We start from the raw sequence: 23610 nt of genomic DNA, 5'->3' as shown, positions 1-23610 counted from the left end.
TTCCGTCGGGATACGCCATAAAAAACATTCAATTTTGGGGAATCTCGTTCACACTGCAATATTTCGTGAGGATTTTCTGATCCTAAGATATGCACATTATGAGTTTTTACTTTTCCATTAACGTGAAATGTTGATTCGTCACTGAATACGACACGATAAAGAAAGTCTTCAGTCTCTGTGCGTCATTTCATTTGTGACGTCAGCCCACAAACCGTATCTATAGGCTTCAGAGTTTTTAACAGTTGTAAACGATATGGACGAGTTGTAAGGGTCTCCTTAAAATCCTCCGTACAGACGTCACTGGAATTGCTAATTCCCAGCCAGCCTTCCAAACGGATTTCCTAGGACTAAGCACAAAAGACCCTCTTACGCGTTCAACATTGTCTTCATACACACTCGGTCGTTCTGTAATTTTCCTTTTACAAATACAGCCAGTAGTTTCAAATCGTTTATACCATCTACGAATATTATTGTCAGTCGGAGGATCACAATGGAACTTCAAACGGAACGCACGTTGAACGGTAATTACAGATTCAAACTGCAAAACACAGAACGCTTTCTGTTTTGGGGGGGGGGAGTCATCATCTTCGCTATTAGCGCTTTTAAGAGGATGGTACAGAAAACAATTTATAAGCTTGCGCACAGCTAAAACTGTGTGAGTTACTCTTTTATTTCACGTATAATTAATCAACGTATATGAAATTTGAGAAATAGTAAATAGTTTTAAATCCCCGATATTTATTATGATACATACGGTATACGAAATTCTTCTTTTTTTAGATTAAAAGTTAACATCAATGTGAATGACAGTTTCTGATATTTGTTTACAAAATAAAAATTAAATATAATCCCACACCATGGATTAGAAATTATTATTCTGTTACCCTTATGCTCATATTAGTTTTCTTGAAGAAAAAATTAACTAAAAGTAAAATTTCTAGATTTTGTTTTAGATTAATCAGAAAATTGTCTATTTCCGTGGTGGAGTGGTAGAGCCTCCGTCTTTCATACGCCTCCGAGTATGTATATCGGTCAGCCATGGCATTTTTCCTACATTACAAAATGTCCTTTTCATATTCCCAAGCTTCTCTGCAAGCTTCTGTGGCGAATTAATTCATCAAGCAAAAAGAAAAAAATGATTAGGTAGGCCAGTCAAAATCTTTCTCGAAATATTACAAAACGTAAATTAGGGAATAAAAAAACGATTAATTGCAAACTTTTCTCTTAATTTTACGATAAAGGTAGATATTTACTTAAACGTGATAAAGCATCATTTAGAAAATAGAAAGAAAAAGATTAACGGCTTAAAACAGTCCTATTGATAAATATTAAACTCCAGTAATTAAATGAAGTTAATAAAATCCCGTTTATTGAAATTAATTCACTAAAATTCTTTTGATAAGATTTTTAAATTGTTCTCAATTTGAAAACACTTCATTTACAAAAAAAAAAAACCAACAATGTTTCAAGATAACAGATTACACAGTGAAGTTAAGAAGATTTATTTGAAATCCTATCTTTAACAATATGAGAGTTGATTATTCCTTAACCCGCTGATCAAGAATAAATGATTAAATGTTATTTCCAAGCCTATTCTGGTAATTTTTGAAAAGATACAAACAGTACACATAAATTTCAACCAACTTTAATTCAGATATAGAAATTTCATTAGACATCTACTCACCACTGAATTAGGTTTTTTAAAAAATTTAGCAGAGTTAATAATTTTGTTAACTAATGTCCTATTACTGGTATATTTGGAACAATTACTGTCAACTGAAGTTTTTTATTTTCTTACTATTTATTATTTCATGTATTTTATTTTATTTTTTGTTTATTAATAACATTGTTTATATGGTACAGAAAGAATAATCGACTTTTTGTCTGTTTTTCGTTTTGGTTCAGTAAAAAATCTGATGCAGACACCACATGACTTCCTTGTACGCCTATTAAATTACATATACAATTTTTTTAAAATGAAAAGTACATAAAATTTTATTTCATTAATAACTTCTGATATTTTTTCTTTTTTTTTTATTGTTATTATAGAATATTATTTATTGTAAATTTTTTTACAATCAAACGTTAATAATTATGAACAAATCAATATATTAATAAAAAATAAAATAAATGAAGTCGGATACGAACCGATGTGCCTTCCCTTGTAAGATCCAAATATTTCATTAATTAAAATTTTATTTGTATAACCCTGTAACCAATGAAAATAACTACTACTTATGATATATCGCTGAAAAGCTCTCAATGAGGTTTATTACTGCAGTTAAGAAAAAGTACAAAATCCAAATGTTTTTCGAATTTGGGTTTTTTTTGGAACACTTTTGGTTCAATCGAATGAATCAAAAGAGGAGGTGCACAACTAGATGTTACAACAGTCCTAAATCCAAAATTTCAACATCCGACGGCTAATCATTTTTGAGTTATGCGAGATACGTCCGCAGAGACGTCATGCCGAAACAAGTCAAAATGGATTCAGGGATGGTCAAAATGAATATTTCTGTTGAAATCTGAAAAACGAAATTTTTCGCGATCACAATATTTCCTTTACTTTGTACAAGGAAGTAAAAACCGATACTTAAAAGTTTTTATTTACTTTTTATAGGGCTGTATTTACATGAATTTTCTCAGAATTAAATTCTCTTCAAGTTTTTGTTACTAAATCTTTCACATTTACTAGTCGTTTAACAGTTATTTTACTACAAAGCGTTTCGAATTTTTTCATTATTTTCCCCATTACAATATTACCTGAAAGTTTCTTCGTGGGATACCTTATATATAATATATATAAATATTTTTTTGTTGTATATCAACCAAGATTTCATATCTTTTGTAAAGTAGAGGCCAAAAAAATCCATGAGTGTTATTTTTAAATTTACCTGCGTTTAATACTGTAACACCCGGAAAGTACTTTTCTAGGAATTTCTACGAAGAGATTAGACAAAATGGATTTAACAAGTTAGATTGACTCTGAAGAATTCAAATACGTAATTATATTTTACTTGAATATATGAAATTGTTAAAAAAAAATAGACTGGCATCATAAAAACACATCAGTATTGTTATTTTCTGAACGCGCCCAAAACATTTTTACTCTCTCACCGAATTGAAAATTCCAAGGTTAACATTTTTATAGAGACGTAATTTCAACAAACACGGTGTCAACCATAACCGTAGGAAAAATGCAAACAGATTATTCTTTTTTCCATTGATTTTACAAAACCTTTTATAGAAATACAACCAACCAATCAATATACCAATCAGAAATGAAAACAGTTCACAATCAGTAATCAGAACAGTAAATAAACTAAGTCTATATAACTTCCTAAATTGGAATTTAGCGATTGTAATATCCAATAAAACCTCCGTTAACATAAACAGCACAAGAATATTAACATTATTTACTTACTTTTATATTAGGCGGGCTAGTCTAATGTTTACTAAACACTACGATTCTGACCTAGACCTTAATCCTACACATTTACATACAAGCACTGTAAAACTATTTAAACCAAATTATAAACAAAATTCTCAACCGGAATACTAATTTTCATAAGATAAGCAGTATACTCATCGAATAATTTTAGCTTCGTTTTTCAGCTTATTTCAGTCTTTAAAAGATAATTTATTCGAAGTCGCATACATTTTAAGGCAACTACATTCAAAGTAAATACGGTTTATTTGAAAAAAAAAAATGTTTAACATTACAATTCTACGTTAAATGTTTCAGTAATTTTATAGCCTATCCTTTATAAATCGGAACGGTTTTAAGCGTCGTTGGTGATTTAGACTAAACGACTACACATCTAAACGTTTTAAAAAAAAATGTTAATATAATTATAAATTACTGTAAATTATACATTTTTAATTTTACCGGCCAAAAATCAAATTTACTTAAACATGAAATTAATTTTATTTAGTTTTCAATTCTCATTTAACCCGTTTTTTGAAGTCGTTAAACTAACCACAGGTTGAAGTAACACCATTACTCAGGAGTGCTTGACGTGATATTAAACAATACAAGCTAAACCTTTACGGTAAATGTTTGGCTAATAATAAAACACTAATATTAGTTTTTTATTCTATTTTACCAACAGGGAGAGTAATTCTAGTTAAATTAAAAATCATAAACTAAACAAAAGAAACTGAACGTTTCGTTTTTTTAGTTTTTAATAAATGAATTGTTTCCAGTAAATTTTGAAATTAAGAAAGACCATATTGAAAAAACCAACAAAGTTAGTTTTTTTCATACAAAAAAAATTAAATAAATAAAAAGCATTTAAAGGATTACTCTACTTATTAATTTTACTCCAAGCAATACCTGGGTTAAAGAAAAAAATTAGAATAGTTGATTAACATGTGAATAAGGAAAGAAAACAAGGAGGAAGTGAAGAAAGAGCAAACAAAAACAGCAATAAAATAAAAGAAAAAACTATGCACTACGGTCGTGTGACTTTATTTTCTCAAAATATGATGGATTGCCTGTCACATAGTTATTACTGAATATCTCATAAACCGATAAACGTTCACGATATACATCAAACTAAATACTAAACACGAGGTTTAATTTTATTATATTGTACTATATTCACGTTAAAAATTGTTTTATCGTAATTTATTAAACTAATATCAACAAAAGTGATTAATAAAACTGCAAAAATGCAGAAGGGTTTCAAAAGGGGGCACAGAGACGTACGCACGTACATAATTTACTTTATTCTATAATTGTAAGTTGAGCATAAGTCTAAAAGAAGGTCATGCCAGGCTTTGGAAAATGATTTTTCAAAATTTACTTAGAAAAAAATGTACAGTAGATAAAATTTAAAAAATACTTTATTGTCCGTCAGCCATCTTATCTAAAAAATTAAAAAGTTTTCATCAAGATAAGATATTAATTCGAAATCAGATATGACACATTTTGTAAACAACTTTAATAGTATATTAATCACCATAATCAATAATCCTTCCTCTCGTGTCTGAGAGCCGGTGACCCGATTCGCATCCCGCTGACAATCCTCCGCCTTAGCTCACGGTCCACTGGAGCTGGAATCAATGTGCCTAGCGTTTTCCAATCGCTTCCTCAATTTGGTCCAGTCATCTCTTCGGCGGTCTTCCGCGTGATCTGCTGTGGTATTTTTGTGTTTGTTGTTTTTAAGTTATTGTTTTATTGGTGTTTGCGTTGTTTAGTTGTTGCATGCTTGTTGGCATTGCGTGTTGGGCTCGCTCTACCTTAGGGTGAGTTTCGCGGATCAGCTCAATCGGTAAGGTTTTCTTTAAGACTTGAATTAACAGTAGGATCTGTATACGTGTCTTATACCGATGGGAATTTCGCTTGTGGTATTCGCATCGGTGGCATCCTGACTGAGGCAAAATTAAATATATCTTGAGGTCTTTGAAGATGACCTCCGGTAAAGCCCCTCAGGGCTACGTACAGAGGAGGTGGTGTGGCGCTTAAATCCGTCACATGGCGGGTGTCTTCCTTTTCGGGGTCAGGATGGCCTTGATTTTTCTCTGTATACGGAAGTATAACTAGCTTCTCAAAATTTTTGCCGGGCCTACCGAATATATGGCCGAAAACCCATGGTGGATGTGCTGGAAGCATACTGCAGACAATCTCCTCTGTATACTCAGCTCGTTTACAATCGAGTTGTGCGTCGTTTTTCCGTCCAAGCGACCTGGAACAATCTTCTGTAGACCTACATTTCGAATGTGCCAATTCTCTCCGGTCTTCCACCTTGATCGTCCCAGGTCTCAACGCCGTACAATGGCATTTTCAAAGAAAAATTTCTCAAAAATTAATAATTTTACGGAAACTTTAGAGAAATATAAAAGTTATAACATTCAAGGAATGTCCCGTTATAAGTTTCTTCAGCTAACACAAGTAGAAGATTAAAAAAAAATCCATTTACCTATCCGTAAATGTAAATTTACTAAAAACGGAAATTTTAATTTATTTGGTCGCTCAAATTTTTCCTATAACGCCAAGACAGCATAGAACGCATGCTGATAGAACGCCAAGACAGCGTTCTCGAGGAGCCACTGACGGACGACGACTCCGGAGAGCCCCCGCCGCCCGACCTACGCGGCTGGCCGCCCACAACCATCCAGCAACGGCTATTCTGCCTCAGGTTGACTAACTTCTTCCGGCTTATCTTCTTGTTCTTCTACTGCCTTAGATTTATCTATGGTAGTTACCGCAGTCGCTATTCTACTCCAGGAAACCCTGTCCTGTGCTGATGATAATACCTTTTCTTTCTTTTTCCTGTTTAGCCTCCGGTAACTACCGTTTAGATAATTCTTCAGAGGATGAATGAGGATGATATGTATAAGTGTAAATGAAGTGTAGTCTTGTACATTCTCAGTTCGACCGTTCCTGAGATGTGTGGTTAATTGAAACCCAACCGCCAAAGAACACCGGTATCCACGTTCTAGTATTCAAATCCGTGTAAAAATAACTGGGTTAACTAGGACTTGGACGCTGTAACTCTCGACTTCCAAATAAGCTGATTTGGGAAGACGCGTTAACCACTAGACCAACACGGTGAGTTTGATGATATTACCTGCATTTACTGGACCTTACTCCAGCATATCAACCCTAAAGCTCCTCCATATTATTATATAACAAAACATTTACACATTTATTTTTTATTTTTTTAAAAATAATAGTTATAATATTCAAGTAAATCTTTTGTCAAAATGAAATAATTGTTAAATATCATTGCCTAACAATTTGTGGAATTACAGAATCAAAATTTAAATGAAAGAAATTAAAAATTGTAATTTTTAATTTCGTCTTCCGGCTGCTGAATATTGTGTGCCAGTGTGGCTTAACAGCCCTAATGTCATAGAATTGATGCTCAGCTTAATAACACTATGAGAATGATTGCCGGGATTATCAGGTCTACTGCTGTGGAACGGCTCCCGGTATTGAGCCACATACCACCCCCAAACCTGCGCCGTATGAACTCTCTTGTAAGAGTACACGAAGATTATGGACAATCGAAACCTACCAATACATGAGGACATTGAGAATGCCAATCGTGGATGCCTTCGATCTAGAAAGCCACCTATCAAAACAGCAACTGCTGCCACAGAGGAAGGATTTAACCTAACCTGACGCCTGGCGTCGAGAATGGACCACAAAGCAGAATAACCAAATCCCATGTATTACTCAAAAGCCGCCGGGTTTTGACTTGCCGCCTAAGACATGGTCAACGCTAAACAGAATACGAACTTAGCATGGTAGATGCGCCTATATCCTGTATAAATGGGGTAAAACACCGACGTCCCTTTGTGAGTCTGATGAAAATACAAACATAGCTTAGGAAGGGAATCCTGAAGGTTTCCTGATGGCGACTCCAGAATCAGTAACTTATACTAATTTGTTAAATGTCTGTTTGTAATTTTTTACTGTAATTGGTGGTGTATTTTGGTGACACGCTAAATAAATATCAAGAAAATTTTACTCAGCGTTATATTTCAATACTAACCTTATTTAATTGAAAACTACAGGATCTAATCCAGGCATGAAAAGCGTAAATGAAATCCAAACCTGTAATTAACAAAATTCAAAATTAATTTACTTATTATTAACAATAAATCTATATATATATATATATATATATATATATATATATATATATATATATATATATATAAAATAACAAATAATAACAAATTAGCAATGACTCCCAACATTAACGTTTAGTGTAAAATGTAAACATTATTTCACAGATAAAATATATAAAATTATTTTTTATATTAATGGCCTTTATAAATTGACATAATATCTATTTTTAATCGTTTTCTTCAATGAAAAGCATTTTAAAAAATGGATTAGAATGATTTGTTAAATCAGTAAAGAGTTACATAAAACATAGCATAATTCAATCCTGTTTTTAGGTACTCTGTGAGATATTATAAAACATGTTTAAAAATACTTTCGATGACAAAACTATGGGATAATGGAAAAAATTTAAAGATATACTCTTTTTCAAAGCCGGCAAAGGATTGTAAAGCTTTTCCGGCGCTGTCCCGTACGTTCAAAAAAAAATTTAAATGAATATAATAAAATAAAATAAAATTGTTAAATAAATATTATTCAGTTTTAAATATTATTATTTTTCGGCTTTTACGAATGTAAAAATCAAACAATATGATTTCCCATCAAATTAATAATTTTACTAAATAATAATAAAAAAAATTAAGAATATTATTATTATTAAATATAACTTATTAATGTTTATAATCACTTTACTATTAACAATAATGAAAATAGGTTTTTTTATTGTGATTGATCGGATACAGAAAATAGATTTGGCTCGCATTTGCCTAAAAGATCAAAACGTTCAGTAAACGAATTTGGGAAAAAATTTACTTCCTTGATCAAATGACGTTATTACTTTTAAAATTGCACAGTATTAAAAATATAATTATGAAAAAATAAAACTTTTTGGTATAAAGATCTAAGTCCTATTTAATCTTCTTGCTCTACAGTAACATTTTTAATAACAGCCATTTATAAAAAGGATAAAGCATCAGAGATTATAAAAAAATGTATTTCTTAAACTGGATTCCAATCGACTCCCGATTTTAAAGTTTCAATATTAATATGACATACAGTTGGATTTTCAATTATCAAAATTAAAGTTAAAAAAATATATATATATAATCACGGGAATCATTCCGTCCCTTTAATATTTGGGGGTAAAAATTTATTTATTGTAGAAACTTTTTATTTTAATAGGTCTATCCAATTCTATGCATCTGTGCCATCGTCAATTTTCTGGTCAACGACTTTTCGAGATATGAAGGAAAAATATCCTCATTTATATATACGATTGTCTTAAAAACTTTGGAAGTATTTTCATAATACTAAAACTACATTTTCTATGACCATTACAAAAAAAGACAAAAATAAATAAACATGGGGAAAACTAACCCTTCTTCTTTTTTAATGTTTTCAAATTTTGATGCTTCATTTTTAAAACTTTTTTGAGCCTTTTTGAAGAATTTATGTTGAGCCAGGTCGGAGATATTTCATCCGGAGGTCCCAGGTTCGAATCCCGGTCAAGCATGGCATTTTCACACGCTAAAAAAATTGTCATTTCATTTCATCCCCTGAAGAAAAAAAAAGGACGGAGTTATTAACAAAAATTAAGGAACTAAGAAGGTCTTGAAATATCGATATATTTAAAACCACCGAAACCCAAAATTTTTGCCGATCGCTATATTTTTCCTTCATAGTTATGCTGACGCGACAACAATAGCGCCAGCATTATTTTTCCGGCACAGCCGGAAAAATAAAACTACATATTACAGTACGAGTTAAATCTCAATGCATGCATTATTATAATTTAAGATATTATACACGTGTCGTACAGTTTTTATCTTGATTTTATACTAGAAGGACTCAAATTTTTTCGTAAAAAATAATTTACGGTTAGCGATAAAAAGAAATTACATAATTCATTTTCGATTACAAAAAAAATTATCATATGAATTAGATTTCGATAACTGCATTCTAATTCTCAATGTTTTAACTCCTACAAACTTGAAAAAAGATTAATCGATTCTTAATTTACTTATATAATTGCATTACAATATATATATATAAATAATATTTTTTTATTTCGATTTAATTTACGGATAATTCTCCAACACGTTAATCTACCAAACTGATCTTATTACCTTCATTATATCAAACAAGGGATAAAATTAATAATTTAAAAACAATCTCGAAGCCGTTTTGAAGGAACATATCTACTGTCTCGCCTCCTGGCGGCTTATAACCTTAAAACTAATCTAAGAGACTGCTCTGAAGTTATACCTATACAATGAAAAAAACCGCATCGAAATCGGTCCAGTAGAAACAGATCTAATGCAGTGCCCCCTGATGGCCTATAACCGTAAAACATGTCTAAGACCCTGCTCTGAAGTGATACCTACGTAATGAAAAAAACCGTATCGAAATCGGTCTAGTAAGTTTTGAGAAAAATGGTAATAGACAGATACACACACACTCACCTCTTACCCCAAACGCATATACAGTCTCCGTTCCTTCGTGGGTAATAAATGTGGTTTAACTTTTGTTTATATTCAAATTGCCTCCACCGAAGAACAAATTTTTCGTTTACCGGATTAAACAAGCCAAAACTGGGAATATGAATAACCGAACCTAAAGTAATATTAAATTAAAAACGGATATGAACTTCGGTCTTTCAGTATTACAGAATCACTACAATACTACTGCTAATAATAATAATAATAGCTAGTCAGCGTTGAAGAATTAATGGTATGATTAAAATAAAGTCATTACTATTATTAAAAAGAATCCAAACAATTTATTCAAAAAAAAAAAAAAAACTTAAATTGTATTCGTTTAAACAATATATTAAAGTATAATATAAAAAAGGAAAAATTCCGGTAGATGTAACGTGCTTAAAGTTTTTTGTACGAGTAAAATATGAAAAATACTGATGCGAAAAACAAGAATCACGGTACAGTAATTGTGAAAAATACTACAGACTGCTATCAACTAAAATTAAATTTCCCCAAAGGTTACGTATAAATATTATTAGAAATTCAAATATTAAAAAAAAAATAAACACATTAAAGTTAATAAATTAATTTAAAAATGTATAAAAAAAGTAAATAAATATATTTTAGAAATTATATCAAATTTTAATTAATTCAAAATATTTCCACGATAAAATAAATTTAATCTATCTAATAATAAACTTACGTATAATTTAAACAAATATTTACGATACAAACAAGTTTTAATAAAGGATTCCTTATAAAATAGCATTTTTAAAGTACCTGTCATACTAATTGACACCTCTTTCTCCTTAAAAAATAGAGGTTAACCTTGCACACAAATTTTACGAACTGAAATCACCTTTATAAACTTTTTATTCCAATTTATAAAATTAAAAAAAACTATACCCACATGTAAATTGCATAAACAATCAGAAGGATATTTTTTTATATCCGATTATGATTAGTCTATCTAATGAGCTATACTGATTTCTCATTACTTGATTTGTTACTACAAGACTAATAAAAATAATATATTTCTTATCGTTTATTTTTTTATTAAAAAAAGAAGGAAAATTAAAATTATGAGCATCTTTATTTGCACTTTCAGGTACCAATAGGTCCATAGCACGATTCAGGGCTACAGGGATCGGGAGAAACGGGTAAAATGCATAGAGCCGACTACTATATTCCTACATTTGTTCGAAAATAAAGACTCCAGTAAAAAAATTGCTTTTCTTTTGTACAAGAATTAAAAAAAATTTTATAAGCGTTAGAAAGGCACGTTGAATTTTTTATTTTTATAAAAAAATATGGAGAAAAAAAAAAAATGTTCTATTTAGCATCATTTAAACAACAAGCGATCTTGATCGTCCTGTGATTCGTTAATTACTGAAAGATTAATCTAGATAAAAATGAACATAAATGTTAATTTTTATTTTCTATTGTATATTTCCTTTTACTTTTACTGGACTATAAATCTTGCATCTTCAATTATTTGATTTATGTATTTTAATAGCTTTGTTTTTTCGTACAGTTTTTACCTACAACACTTTCTCCCTTAACTAAATTAACCAATCCCAGGTGCCATAATGTTTGATCTTGTTAGATCCCTTGCGATGTGGAGGACCGTAAAATTTTTGTGGTAGGTTTTAGAGCGAGTATGAACTGTAGATGCATAGGTGATGAATTGAAACGCCTTGTTGCTTATTGAATTGTTATTTAATTTCTTGTCGTCTTGACATTTCGATAACATATAATTGAATGTATCATATAACGTAACACATATAATTGAACTTAATAACATATAAATATACAAATAAAAGAGAGTTCATCCGAACATTAGTATGCGCGTCCATCCGGAGTGAATGTACAAAACGACGTCTCTGGGTCAGATTCTGGGGCCGAATTCATAGAATAGAAGTCGCTACATCATAATGACCACTAATCTACATCATAATGACCGGAGAGCTCTAGCCCTCGCTAGGTAGCAGCACCCACGGCAAAAGTGGAACGTAACAGATCTGTCAAAGAAATTTTTTTAGTAATATTTGCCAATGATTTTTTTTTATTCGATTCATTTTAGAATTTATTTATATTAAATTTCATCAACCAAGTAACTTGTAAAATTTATTTTTAAGCAAGCATTTTTTTTTTAGTAGAGTCTTGTTTTGGGTAATTTTTATTTACAGAATTGTTACAAATTTTTTTTCCAGTCGGTAATTTTTCTTAAAATCACGAAAAATCAAAATATTCTCAAAAACTATTTTATTTTTAACAGAAATGAATAAAATATTTTAAAAGTTAAATCAAATTAAAAAAGGATATGTAAAATAAATTAATAGATATAATTATTGAAGCAAGCTTCTTAACGTCTTAACGCAGGCTTCGGGATAGTGAGTCAACTGAGAAAAATCAGATGGTGCCTATTAAATTTTGCGACATTTTTTTGTCACAAATGTGACAAATTTTTAATTTTTGCGACAAATTTTTTTGCGGAGTCGCATTTTATATATGTAGGTTCGAATACGACATCATATAGATATATTTTTTAACCTTTTTCTTTTAATTTAAATATATTGATTTATTACTAATTATTAATCTCTGTAAACATTTTTTGAATTAAAATGAAAAGTACAAAAAATTTAATTTCACTAATAACTTCGGATTTTTTTTCATATGTTTTTTGTTATTGAACTATTGTTATTTACTGTAAACATTTTTTCACAATCAGAGGTTAATAATTATTAATATATCAATACATTTAAATTTAAAAAAAATGTATATGAAGGCTGATTCGAACCGATGTGCCTACCCATTGTAAGATCAAAAAATTTCATTAATTAAAATTTTATTTCGCTATAACTCTGAAACCAATTAAAATAAATAGTTGATTAAAAAATCGCGTACAAAGAATGATGCTGTTACTCATTTGTGAACGGTTTTTGATCAGCTCATATTTTTTAATTTTTTTTGTTTAACCTCCAGGTCCAACGTTAGGCGTGCTTTAGAGGATGAGAATAATGATTTGTAGCGTGTGTAAAAATGCCATGCCTGATCGGGATTCGAACCCGGGACCTCCGGATGAAAGGCCGAGACGCTACCACTCGCGCCACGGAGGCCGGCGATCAGCTCATATTTGTAATTTTTATTTGTTACGTTAATGTAATCATTGTTAGTTCATATTTGTTATTAATAAAATAAAACTTTATCATTTTTTGTGTACTGAGTATACGTTATTTTGCGCCATTAATAATTCATATAATATTGGGAAAGAAGCTTCGCTTCTGTCCAGTGTCCACTCTCCGATGCACTCCTTTTTATTTAGTTTGATGATATTCTAGTTCATTCATTTCAACAGAAATTTACAGTATAAGATTTACTTCTATAAGCAAATTTTCTTCTCGATTTCAGTAAATCATTGCCAACCATTTCTTTTTAGAATTCAACACCTTTATCCGGGGTGGAAATCCAATCTGTAAACTTGACATCGGTTCATCATTATATCCCCAACCCATTAGATGATTCTCCTGTTTCTTATATTTAAAATTCCATTATTCACTGTCCAATATTATACGTTCCAGACTGCACAGAATTATTTGGTGCAGAAAATATTCTACCACTTTTTTTTACATGCTCTTCTACAACTCTGGATATAAATTTTCATCATTGGTTATGGCCTTTCTTTAACTGTTTGTAATATTACACCTCTTCTGCACTTTATTAACCAAATTTTAGGATATATAAGAACATCTTGACCCCGAAGGGAACACCCGCCAAGTGACGGATCCAATCGTCACGTCATCCTAACTGTACCTAGCTCTTAGGGGCTTTACCGGAGGTCATCTTCAAAACCTCAAGAAATATTGCAGTCTGGCCACAGTCAAGATGTCACCAATGCGAATGCCACGTGTGACATTCCCGGTGTAAATGCCTAACGTGTCTAACAAAATGTAGTCTTAAATAAGACTACGCCGATCGAGGTAATTTTTTTTTTCTCTTTTGATCGTTCACTAATCTAAAACGATTGAAATAACCCAGAGACAAAAAAAATAACTCGAGCTACGTTCACAGAAACGGATCTAATCATAAAGAAAAATACAGAAAATACCGTAACACAGTAATATAAATCATGAACAAACAAAAAATCATAAATCAAAATAAAAAAAAATCATTGACACCAACAGTTATTCCCAAAACAAATACATGAACAGAAGCAGAGAGGTAAACCTGCAACAGAACCTGAGAGAAAATCAACCAAAAACATAAGCGACAACCGAACACATTAATAAGAAAATAACTAACAAGAAAAACAACTACCAAGAACAAACATCAAAACACGATTCTATATCCAAAACGCAAAAAGTAAAACATAAACGAACTAAAACACTGACGTAAATCAGAAACCAACAAATAACAAAATAACACAGAATACAGATCAGTAACTTTATCAACAACTATGCCAAGAACAATAACACCAATCTCAAAAAAAATAACATAAAACAATAACACTAAAGAGAAAACACAAAACAAATATTCGAAAACAAAATACCCCAATGAAAAAGAACAGTGAATATAATAACAATGAATAAGAACAGGAATTCTTCTTTCATATAATTAATTGAAAAGAACTTGCGAATAAAGTGGACCTTTTAAAAATGTTTATATTAATGTCAACCAACCTATCATTTTTCTGTTAATAACAAAAATTTTAAATAGAACATCTTTGTCGTCTTACATCGCCTAATATTCTCACATCAATCTAAAGCGTTATACTATACACAAATATCTAAAAATATTATTTTCATGTTAAATTTAAATTTAAAATCACATTATATACATGAACTGCAATAAATTACACAAAATAGTTTTTAATAAAATAAACAATTTTTTTTTTCACTCAATAACATAATTTAACATTCTTCTCAAAAAAATATATTATAAATACATTAGAAACATATCATATGTTAAATACTAAAAAATATAAAAGAAACTATAATATAAAATCGTTCAAAAAATATAACAATAGCTAATTGTACATCAAATGTTCGGATCTAATAGACTAATACATTCCTAATCAATGTCATATAAATTCGAAACCATTTAATTAACACATATGTTACTACACTCAAAATCGTTACGTGCGTTCAAGCAGATACACATACACAATATTTCGTAACCAACATTTAGCATATGTGAACTTCTATATTTCAATATATACAATAGAGGCAGGATTTTATTTATAGTACAAAAACTTTACCTCTATCATAAGTTACGAGTATTAGAAAAATAAGTAAATTTAAAGCAGCCGATAGTCCATTTTTGTTTATGCAGTTCAATCATTTTAAGCTTTATTTCTTCTACCTTTATTTTATTTCCTTTTTATTTGAAAAACAATAACCAAAATTATAAATATTTTTTCCACATATTTGAAATCGCGAAAATCTTTTTTTTCTTTTTGGGAGCTACCATACTCAAGGGGAAGCATTCGGGAAAAATCAATTTTTAAGAGTAATCAATAAGCGGTGATAATAAATTTAGAAAAGGAACTTAATAAAATAATTTAAAAAATAAAAGATACAGACATAATTCTAAAAAAAAAAGTTGTAATTTTCTAGAAGAGGGTAAAAATGTTTGGATAATTTTTACTTCCTTGTGCAAAGTAAAGAAGTACTGTGATCGCGAAAAATTCCGGTTTTCAGATTTTAACGGAAATATCCATTTTGACCATTCCTGAATCCATTCTGAATAGTTTCGGGGTAACGACTATAAGTACGTAATCTAGCATAACTCAAAAACGATTAGCCGTAGGATGTTGACATTTTGAATTTAGGACTGTTATAACATCTAGTTGTGCACCTCCCCTTTTGATTGCAATCGACTGGACCAAAAGTGTTCAAAAAAGCCCAAAGTTCAACAAATTTAGATTTTGGAGTTTTTCTTAACTGCAGTAATAAGCCCTCATTGAGAGCATTAAAAGAATATTTTTTTTTATTGCAGACCGTTGAAGTGGAATAAGCAAAAGGTTTTTATAGTGGTTTAAAGGTTTGAGGATGTAGAAAATATAGATGCAAAGACTCTCATTCTGAATCAAGATATGGCTAAATATATATAAATATAGTCATTTTTTATTGGAGATGTGGTGAATATTAAATAAACGTTTTGACAAATTGTGATCTTGATTAAAAAATATCAACTTTTATAAGACAGTTTCTTTGCTAAGTCCTTTGGTAAAGATTTGAAATTTTATTTCAGCCCAAACACCTCCCCTCCTTTTCCCAATTTCTGTAAAAATCTAATACCTTCTTTCCCTTCGAAGGTACCAAGTTTGAAGAAAATCGGTCAATGGAGTCCAGAGTTATAAGATTATAAATACAGGACAACATATATGAGTACATACGCAAAAACATCCGTCTGACAAAAGTGGATTTTTTGGATTTGCGAGCACTGGTATAAAACTTTTTTCGCAGATTGTTTACGATTTAATTTTTTATTAAAAGTTTTTTGATGTCTCTAAAGACGAATTTTTTTCTCTTTTTTTTTTTTTTTTTTACCGGACTATACACTTTCCCGTTATAGCTATAGCTGCATATATCGCTAAAACCGGGAAATATGTGGTACAAACAAAATCAGATATTAAAATTAGTGTGAAAAACAGCAAATAAATTTATTTAAGGAATTTATACGTTATTTATTTTTTTATAAAACATGAAACTGTTCGAAATTTTTTCCAACTCAGGTTTCTACTATAACGATCGAGAAACCACAAGCATACATAGCAGTAACACATAGACAAGTCAGTTATCAGTTTAACACTGGTGCCAACCTCCATTAGTATTATTAGTCATTTTATCAGGCCACACCTGCGCTCAAAACAATTTTTGATACAGAATATAAAAACTACTACATCAAACTGAAACAAATATGTCTGCATAAATTTCAATTTAATTTAATCCTTCAAGAAGATAAATAAACAAGTTTTAGAAAATATTAGGTTATATATTTATTTTCCATACAAGAAATTGAACTATGCTAAATGATTATCCAAATTTGCTAAGAGAAATCACAAAAAATGTTTGAATAATATAAACATTTGTAATTGAATACTTATTTCTATTGTTTAAAAATTCATCGATAACTGTAAATAACAAATAACAAACTGTTAATAGTAAAAAAACAAATATAAATTAAAAAAAAAACTAAACAACAAATATTCCAAAACAATTTTTTTTAAAATCTCATGCGGACACTACATGACTTCCTTGGGTACTTACTATTAACGCCACCGCAGCTTTATTTAAAAACAAAGTAGTCTAATTAACTAATTAACACCGTAATTTTTTGAGTATTTATTTAATAAATTCAGTAATTATTGCAATTATTTATTATTTAAATAATCAAAACACTCCTGTTAATTAGTCAAGGTTAGCGAGCGAAGCGAGCGTAGGTTAAGTTTGGTTAAATTATATTTATAAAACAAATAAATATAAATAACCATTATTAAAATTAATAAAGAGACTGTTTTGAATCTATGTTAAACTCTATATCAGCCCATTTTCCACCGAAATCAGATTGACTACTTTGTTTTTAAATAAAGCTGCGGTGGCGTTAATACGTAAGTACCTTTCCTTGTACACCTATTAAATTACACATACATATTTTTTGCTGCACTTCATTTAACTTATTTAATTTGAAAGTGAGATACGATCCTCCAGTTCTTTAATAAAGTCTGCAATTACACAATTACAATGTGGTGAACACCAAATTGCATCACATTTTTTTGTGGTGTCCATATCAGCATTTTATTTTACTTTATATATTAATTTTGTTTCACATCGCTCAAGTAGTTGTGCGGTATAAGTGAGAACTTGTCGGATCCATAACTTTGGACACATCGGTTCGAATCCGACTTCTTGTACATACGTATTTATACATGTGAATATCTCAAATTCTAATTTTTTTGTTAAAATATGTTTTTTATTATCAAAGAAAACACGCACGTATTGTATATTTTTAACCGTATGGATAATTCGTTATTCGTGGTTTTTACGAGGAATTTAGAACGTAAAAATAAAAAGAATAAAGAACTAATAAAGAATGGAGAATAGAATAAAAAGAATACAGAATTTAGAATAAAGAACGTATAGATTGTACTCGCACATGGTTTCTTCGCTCGTAGTTTTTTTTTATAAATTAGTTAATGCATTGGGTTGATGAGATATGATTTCATATATTCATTTGTGATATTCTTTACATCAAATATTTTATTTAATGTGTATGAGAGGGCGGGATTCCCGCGCATTTATATATGTATATATATATATATATATATATGTGTTTCTAAAATGGTGGGTTGGCTATACTTTTTCGGATTCTACTTGTAAAACTAAACAAAAAATATACTTGGATAAATAGAAAAATCTCCTTCGTTTTCCTCCGTCCGCCGTTTTGTTATTTTTATATAAAAATTTATATCTTAAGTTCCAATAGAGGAATCTCATTAATATTTGATAAGCGTCTTTGTAATACAATTTTAAAATTATAAAAAAAATCAGGACTTAAATACCTTTGTAAATTACAAAATGGCGGCAATGTTTATTTTTCAATCCGTTATATCTCCATAAATATTAGTTTTATAAAAATATATGTTATTCCTAAATTTGGAGCTTTTTATTTTGAACAAAATGGCATTTTATTTTTTAAAATCGGTTAACAAATAGCCGAGTTATGGCAGAAAATTGATGTTTTAGTTTTGTATTTGTTTTCACGTCCTCCTGTTTACGTTCAATTCGATTGAATATTAATTGTTTTTATTTATTGATAATTCTAGTATTTATTTTCTTTAAATAAATAAATTATTTTCTTTTCATTAAATAAATTATCTTTTATGCATATATATATATATATATATATATATATATATATATATATATGATTCTAATGTACTTCACTCTTCATTGGCTCACAATCGCCCGCACTCACTCTCTCTCTCTCACTCTCTTAAAAGAAATTTTGATATAAACTGTGGTTAGTTAATGCTTAATTATTTCTTAACAGCATTTATTTTTAAAGAAATTACAGTTTTTTATAGTATATGTTCCACATCTTCATATCAAAAATAATGTCAAAAATAAAAACTAATAAATTGGGGTAAAAAAACCCTGTTTTTTTATGTTTGATGAACTACTTTTTTAACTGGGTAATAAATACATAAAACCTTTAAATATAACTTATACAGAATTTAATTCTGAACAAAATGATGTAAGATAAGTTGAATAAAACAAAGAAAAGTTTGAAAAATTCGAATTTTATTTAGGAACAGTACATTACTGCATTTGTTAGAAAATTACTTACTTAATATAAATAAAAACCAAATTCTTTTTTGTGATGTAAAAATTTTGTACAAATATAATTTACGGTTACATATTACTGTTAAAAAATAAAAAACTGGAAATTTTGCAACAATTGTGAAATGGAAATAAATAAATAAAGAATATTGAGATAATTTTTTTTTTTATTAATGAAAGAAATATAATAAAGTATTTTAAACATTATTTTCGTAAAGTATTTAATTTTTAAATACCACCATTCATTGGGAATTATTTTCACTGTCGGTTTTTAAATGTATTTCTTTTTTTTAAAGTTCACACATAAAGTTATTGTTATTGATGTTTAAAATTTAAATGTCCTCTGGTCTTTAAAATACGTTTTTAATTTTTTATTCTAATATAAACAGCGTACATTTAAACTTTAAAATAATTATTTTTTATCTTTCTTATTTTTAAAATTTTATTTTATTTAATTTTACTGTACTAATTATTAGGTAAATTTCATGAGAAACCTTCCTACTGTAATGGATACCATAATTCGACCTCCGGAAAATTTCGACATATCTTCGCGTTTCACATACCCCAGATCCAAAAACCATCGTCAGCTCAAACATTTATAAATATTTCACTTTCTTTTGGAAACGATAACTACCGTAATTTTCCGCCAATCACTTTCAAATTGTTCCTTAACAAAACGGTCAATTTCGTTAATGGCCAAAATCTGACCATACGAGTGGAAATCCCCCCCCCCCACCATTTCCACCCGTATGGTCTGATCAAGAAGTTCTCTCGGAATTTTTACGAGGATTATTTTTTTTTTCAAGGTCCGATCGGTCGCGAAATAAAAACCCGCGCAAAAATCGGATGAACATTTGCGCATACGTGTTGCGCAGCATCTCTAGTATGGCCGTCAATCACGCCGCGTCACTTCGTTTAGTACTGAACACACAGCTAGCACGTAAACATTTCTACAACAATAGCATCTCCCGCCAAGCTGTGAAGTGCGTGCGGTAATTCGATTTCTTCAGGCTGAGGAGTGTAATGCAGCTGAAATTCATCGACGAATAAGTAATGTGTACGGTGAAACTTCAATGAGTAACAGCAAAGTGCGACAATGGTGCAGGAACTTTAAAGCAGGACGTACAGATGTTCATGATGCAGGCGGTCAGGGAAGGAAGCGAGTGTCAACCGATGATCTCGTTGAGCGAGTGGATGAGGCGATTCGAGAAAATCGTCGGTTCACAATTTCTATATTGAGCGATTCGCTTCCTGAAATTTCAAGGTCAGCTCTCTACACCATTGTGAGTGAGAGACTTCAGTACCGCAAACTGTACGCGAGATGGGTTCTCAAGATGCTGTCCGACCATCACAAAACAATGTGAATGAACGCCTCCCTAACGTTTCTCCAGTGCTACCACAATGAGAAGATTTTTTGAACAAAATTGTCACAGGGGACGAGACACCGGTCCATTTCAAAACTGAAGAAACAAAAAAACAATCCAAACAGTGGATGCATTGTCATTCTCCCAGTAAACCAAACAAGTTCAAGCGAACCTTCTCCAACAAAAAGTGTATGGCTACTGTGTTCTGGGACCGGAATGGAGTTCTCTTGGTGGAATTCATGGAACGTGACACGACCATCACTGCAGCCTCATACTGCGTGACTCTTCAACGTCTACGAGGGCAATTCAGAATAAGCGGAGAGGAATGTTGTCATCAGGCATTGTCTTTCTCCATGACAATGCTCGGCCGCACACTGCAGCTGTAACAAAGAAGCTCCTGCAGCGTTTTCGTTGGGAAGTGTTTGCTCACCCACCATACAGCCCGGACTTGGCTCCATCCGATTTTCACCTCTTTGCTCACATGAAACGCTGGCTAGGAGGACAACATTTTGGCACAGACTTCGAGCTGCAGACCAGCGTAGAAATATGGCTAAAAACACAGGCGACTCAGTTCTATGACAAGAGTATTGGAAAGTTGGTACCACGCTACGACAAATGTCTAAATCGGAGTGGCGACTATGTAGAGAAATAGCGTAACTACATGTATGTAAGTACTTGTTACAAATAAAAACATTTTTATTTTCACTGTGGTTTTCATTTCGTGACCGATCGAACCGAAAATAACCCTCGTATATTTTTTTAACTTTTTTTAAAATTTAAATATACTGATTTATTAATAATTATTACCTCTGTAAAAATTTTTGAATTAAAATGAAAATGACATAAAATTTTATTTCATTAAAAATTTCATATTTTTTTTATTGTTATAGAATTATTATTTATTGTGAAAATTTTTTTCTCAATCAGAAGTTAGTAATTATCATTAAATTAATATATTTAAATTTAAAAAAAAGTTAAACAAAAATAGGAAATGAAGTTTCATTCCAGCCGATGTGTCTTCTTCCCCTTGTAAGACCCAAATATTTCATTAATTAAACTTTTATTTGACTATAACTCTGGAACCAGTGAAAATAAGTATTACTTATGATATATCATTGAAAAGCTCTCAATGAGGTTTCCATTTTTTACTTCCTTTACTTCGTACAAGGAAGTAAAAAATGGAAATTAAATCAATTTATTTTATTTACCCTTAAATGCTCAATCATCACCTTTCTTTTTGCTTTTTAATCAATGGTGATTTTTTCGTTTATATAATAAATGACGTCATTTTACTTTCCTTCAAAAATAATTGTTCACTTTTTTCCTAGCTATGACCACTCTAGGAGTAATACTACAACCGAAAACATAAAATTCAAATAAAAAAAAGAAGATTTTTAATGTTGGAGAAATTTTGTTATGCATTTTCAGTACCATACTTTATTGGGGCGGAGTGGTAGCGTCTCAGCCTTTCATCCAAAGATCCTGTGTTCGAATCCTGTTCAGGCATGGCACTTTTTATACGCTACAAATTTCCAATGTCATAGAGCAAAATGACCAAAGCAGTCTCAGTCAGCTGAAATTTTATTTTTTCTCCATTTCATTATGCGGTCATCCCAGATCTCTGCAGGGTCTAGGGGATGGGTATTTGAAAACTAAAACATAATACAACTTCTTTGCTCTGAGGTATCCCAATTGAACAAAAAAAGGTTAGTTTAAACGATCAATACTACAAAAACGCTGGGCAAAGTTTTACCATGCCCAAAAACAAAAACCATGCCCATGCATGGGAAACGTTTTACCTTTTCGTAAATTTTTACTATTTTTTGTAAATTTTTTAAAATAATTTCCGTTATAATTACTAACGATCATAGTTTAACAATAAAAACAAAAGTGTAATTTTACATTTTTAATTTTATGTAAACGACTTTTGAGCGTTCTCTACTATTATTTTATTTATCTATAATTTATATACGTAAGTGTTTCCAACAGTAATATTCTAAACTCTTAAATAAATTAGTTATCAATGATTACAGATAACAAAAAATAATATATTAAAGAAAGTCAAAAGTACGCTTGATTAAACTATTCGAAACTGTAATTAACGTAGCAAAACGTTAGCTTAATTTTATTAAATTAACTACATCTGAAGAGATCTGAGTAACCGCAAAACACTTCCGTAACTGCTTTAGCATGACCTCATCAAGTTGATCAGAATGACTTGATTTAGACTAGTTAATTAACTTTTACTTCAAGAGATTGACTGTCAATAATTATTAACGCATGCGCTCATCTAAGAATTACAGTAGATTACTCTTTTAAATATACGTAATAGTTTTTTCATGTTCTCTTTCTAAATAATTATATATAGTTTTCAAAATTTGATAATCTGAAATGCTATTCAATAATACTGTATTTTAAAATATATCAACTTATATTTGATCGACAGCACATTCTCCTTTCCCTAGACACAAGAATACTGTTTATGGTGAAAGACTTTTCCCGAGTCAATATTACGTTATTATATTAGCCTAAATGATTGTGATGCGTGTAAAGCAACTGAAGTACAAGAAACACTATTTACAGTCCCTTTCTCTGATAGTATGCTGTATAATGTATAACCAGTTTACTACAGTGAGTAGAGTGAAGTTATCACATGCGTATGACTATATATAAAACCCACCGCGGTGAACGCGTCTTCGCAAATCAGCTGATTTCGAAGTCGATAGTTCCAACGTTCAAATCCTAGTAAAGATTAGTACTTTTATACGGATTTGAATACTAGATCGTGGATAACTGTGCTCCTTGGTGGTTTTTTTTCCCCCTACTCTCCCCGACCGGATATCCAT

General features: G+C 30.4%; 2 protein-coding genes across 9 annotated transcripts in view; one reads left to right on the top strand and one right to left on the bottom strand.

Annotated features, from left to right (window-relative positions):
• LOC142324971 (COMM domain-containing protein 4) overlaps positions 1-23610 on the bottom strand; it is a 454946-nt gene that overhangs the window by 350991 nt on the left and 80345 nt on the right. For all 8 annotated transcript variants that reach the window (XM_075366153.1, XM_075366152.1, XM_075366155.1 and 5 more), the window contains exon 2: positions 7506-7567. The gene's annotated coding sequence lies outside the window, so the exon portion shown is untranslated. The remainder of the gene's footprint in view (positions 1-7505; positions 7568-23610) is intronic.
• Positions 1-23610, top strand: part of LOC142324970 (uncharacterized) — a 256615-nt gene that overhangs the window by 176419 nt on the left and 56586 nt on the right. The window lies entirely within an intron of this gene.

Source organism: Lycorma delicatula, chromosome 5, assembly GCF_047948215.1.
Source record: "Lycorma delicatula isolate Av1 chromosome 5, ASM4794821v1, whole genome shotgun sequence".
Taxonomy (NCBI): Eukaryota; Metazoa; Arthropoda; class Insecta; order Hemiptera; family Fulgoridae; genus Lycorma; species Lycorma delicatula.
Note: the sequence above shows the minus strand (reverse complement) of the source record. Positions and strands in the feature narration are given on the sequence as shown.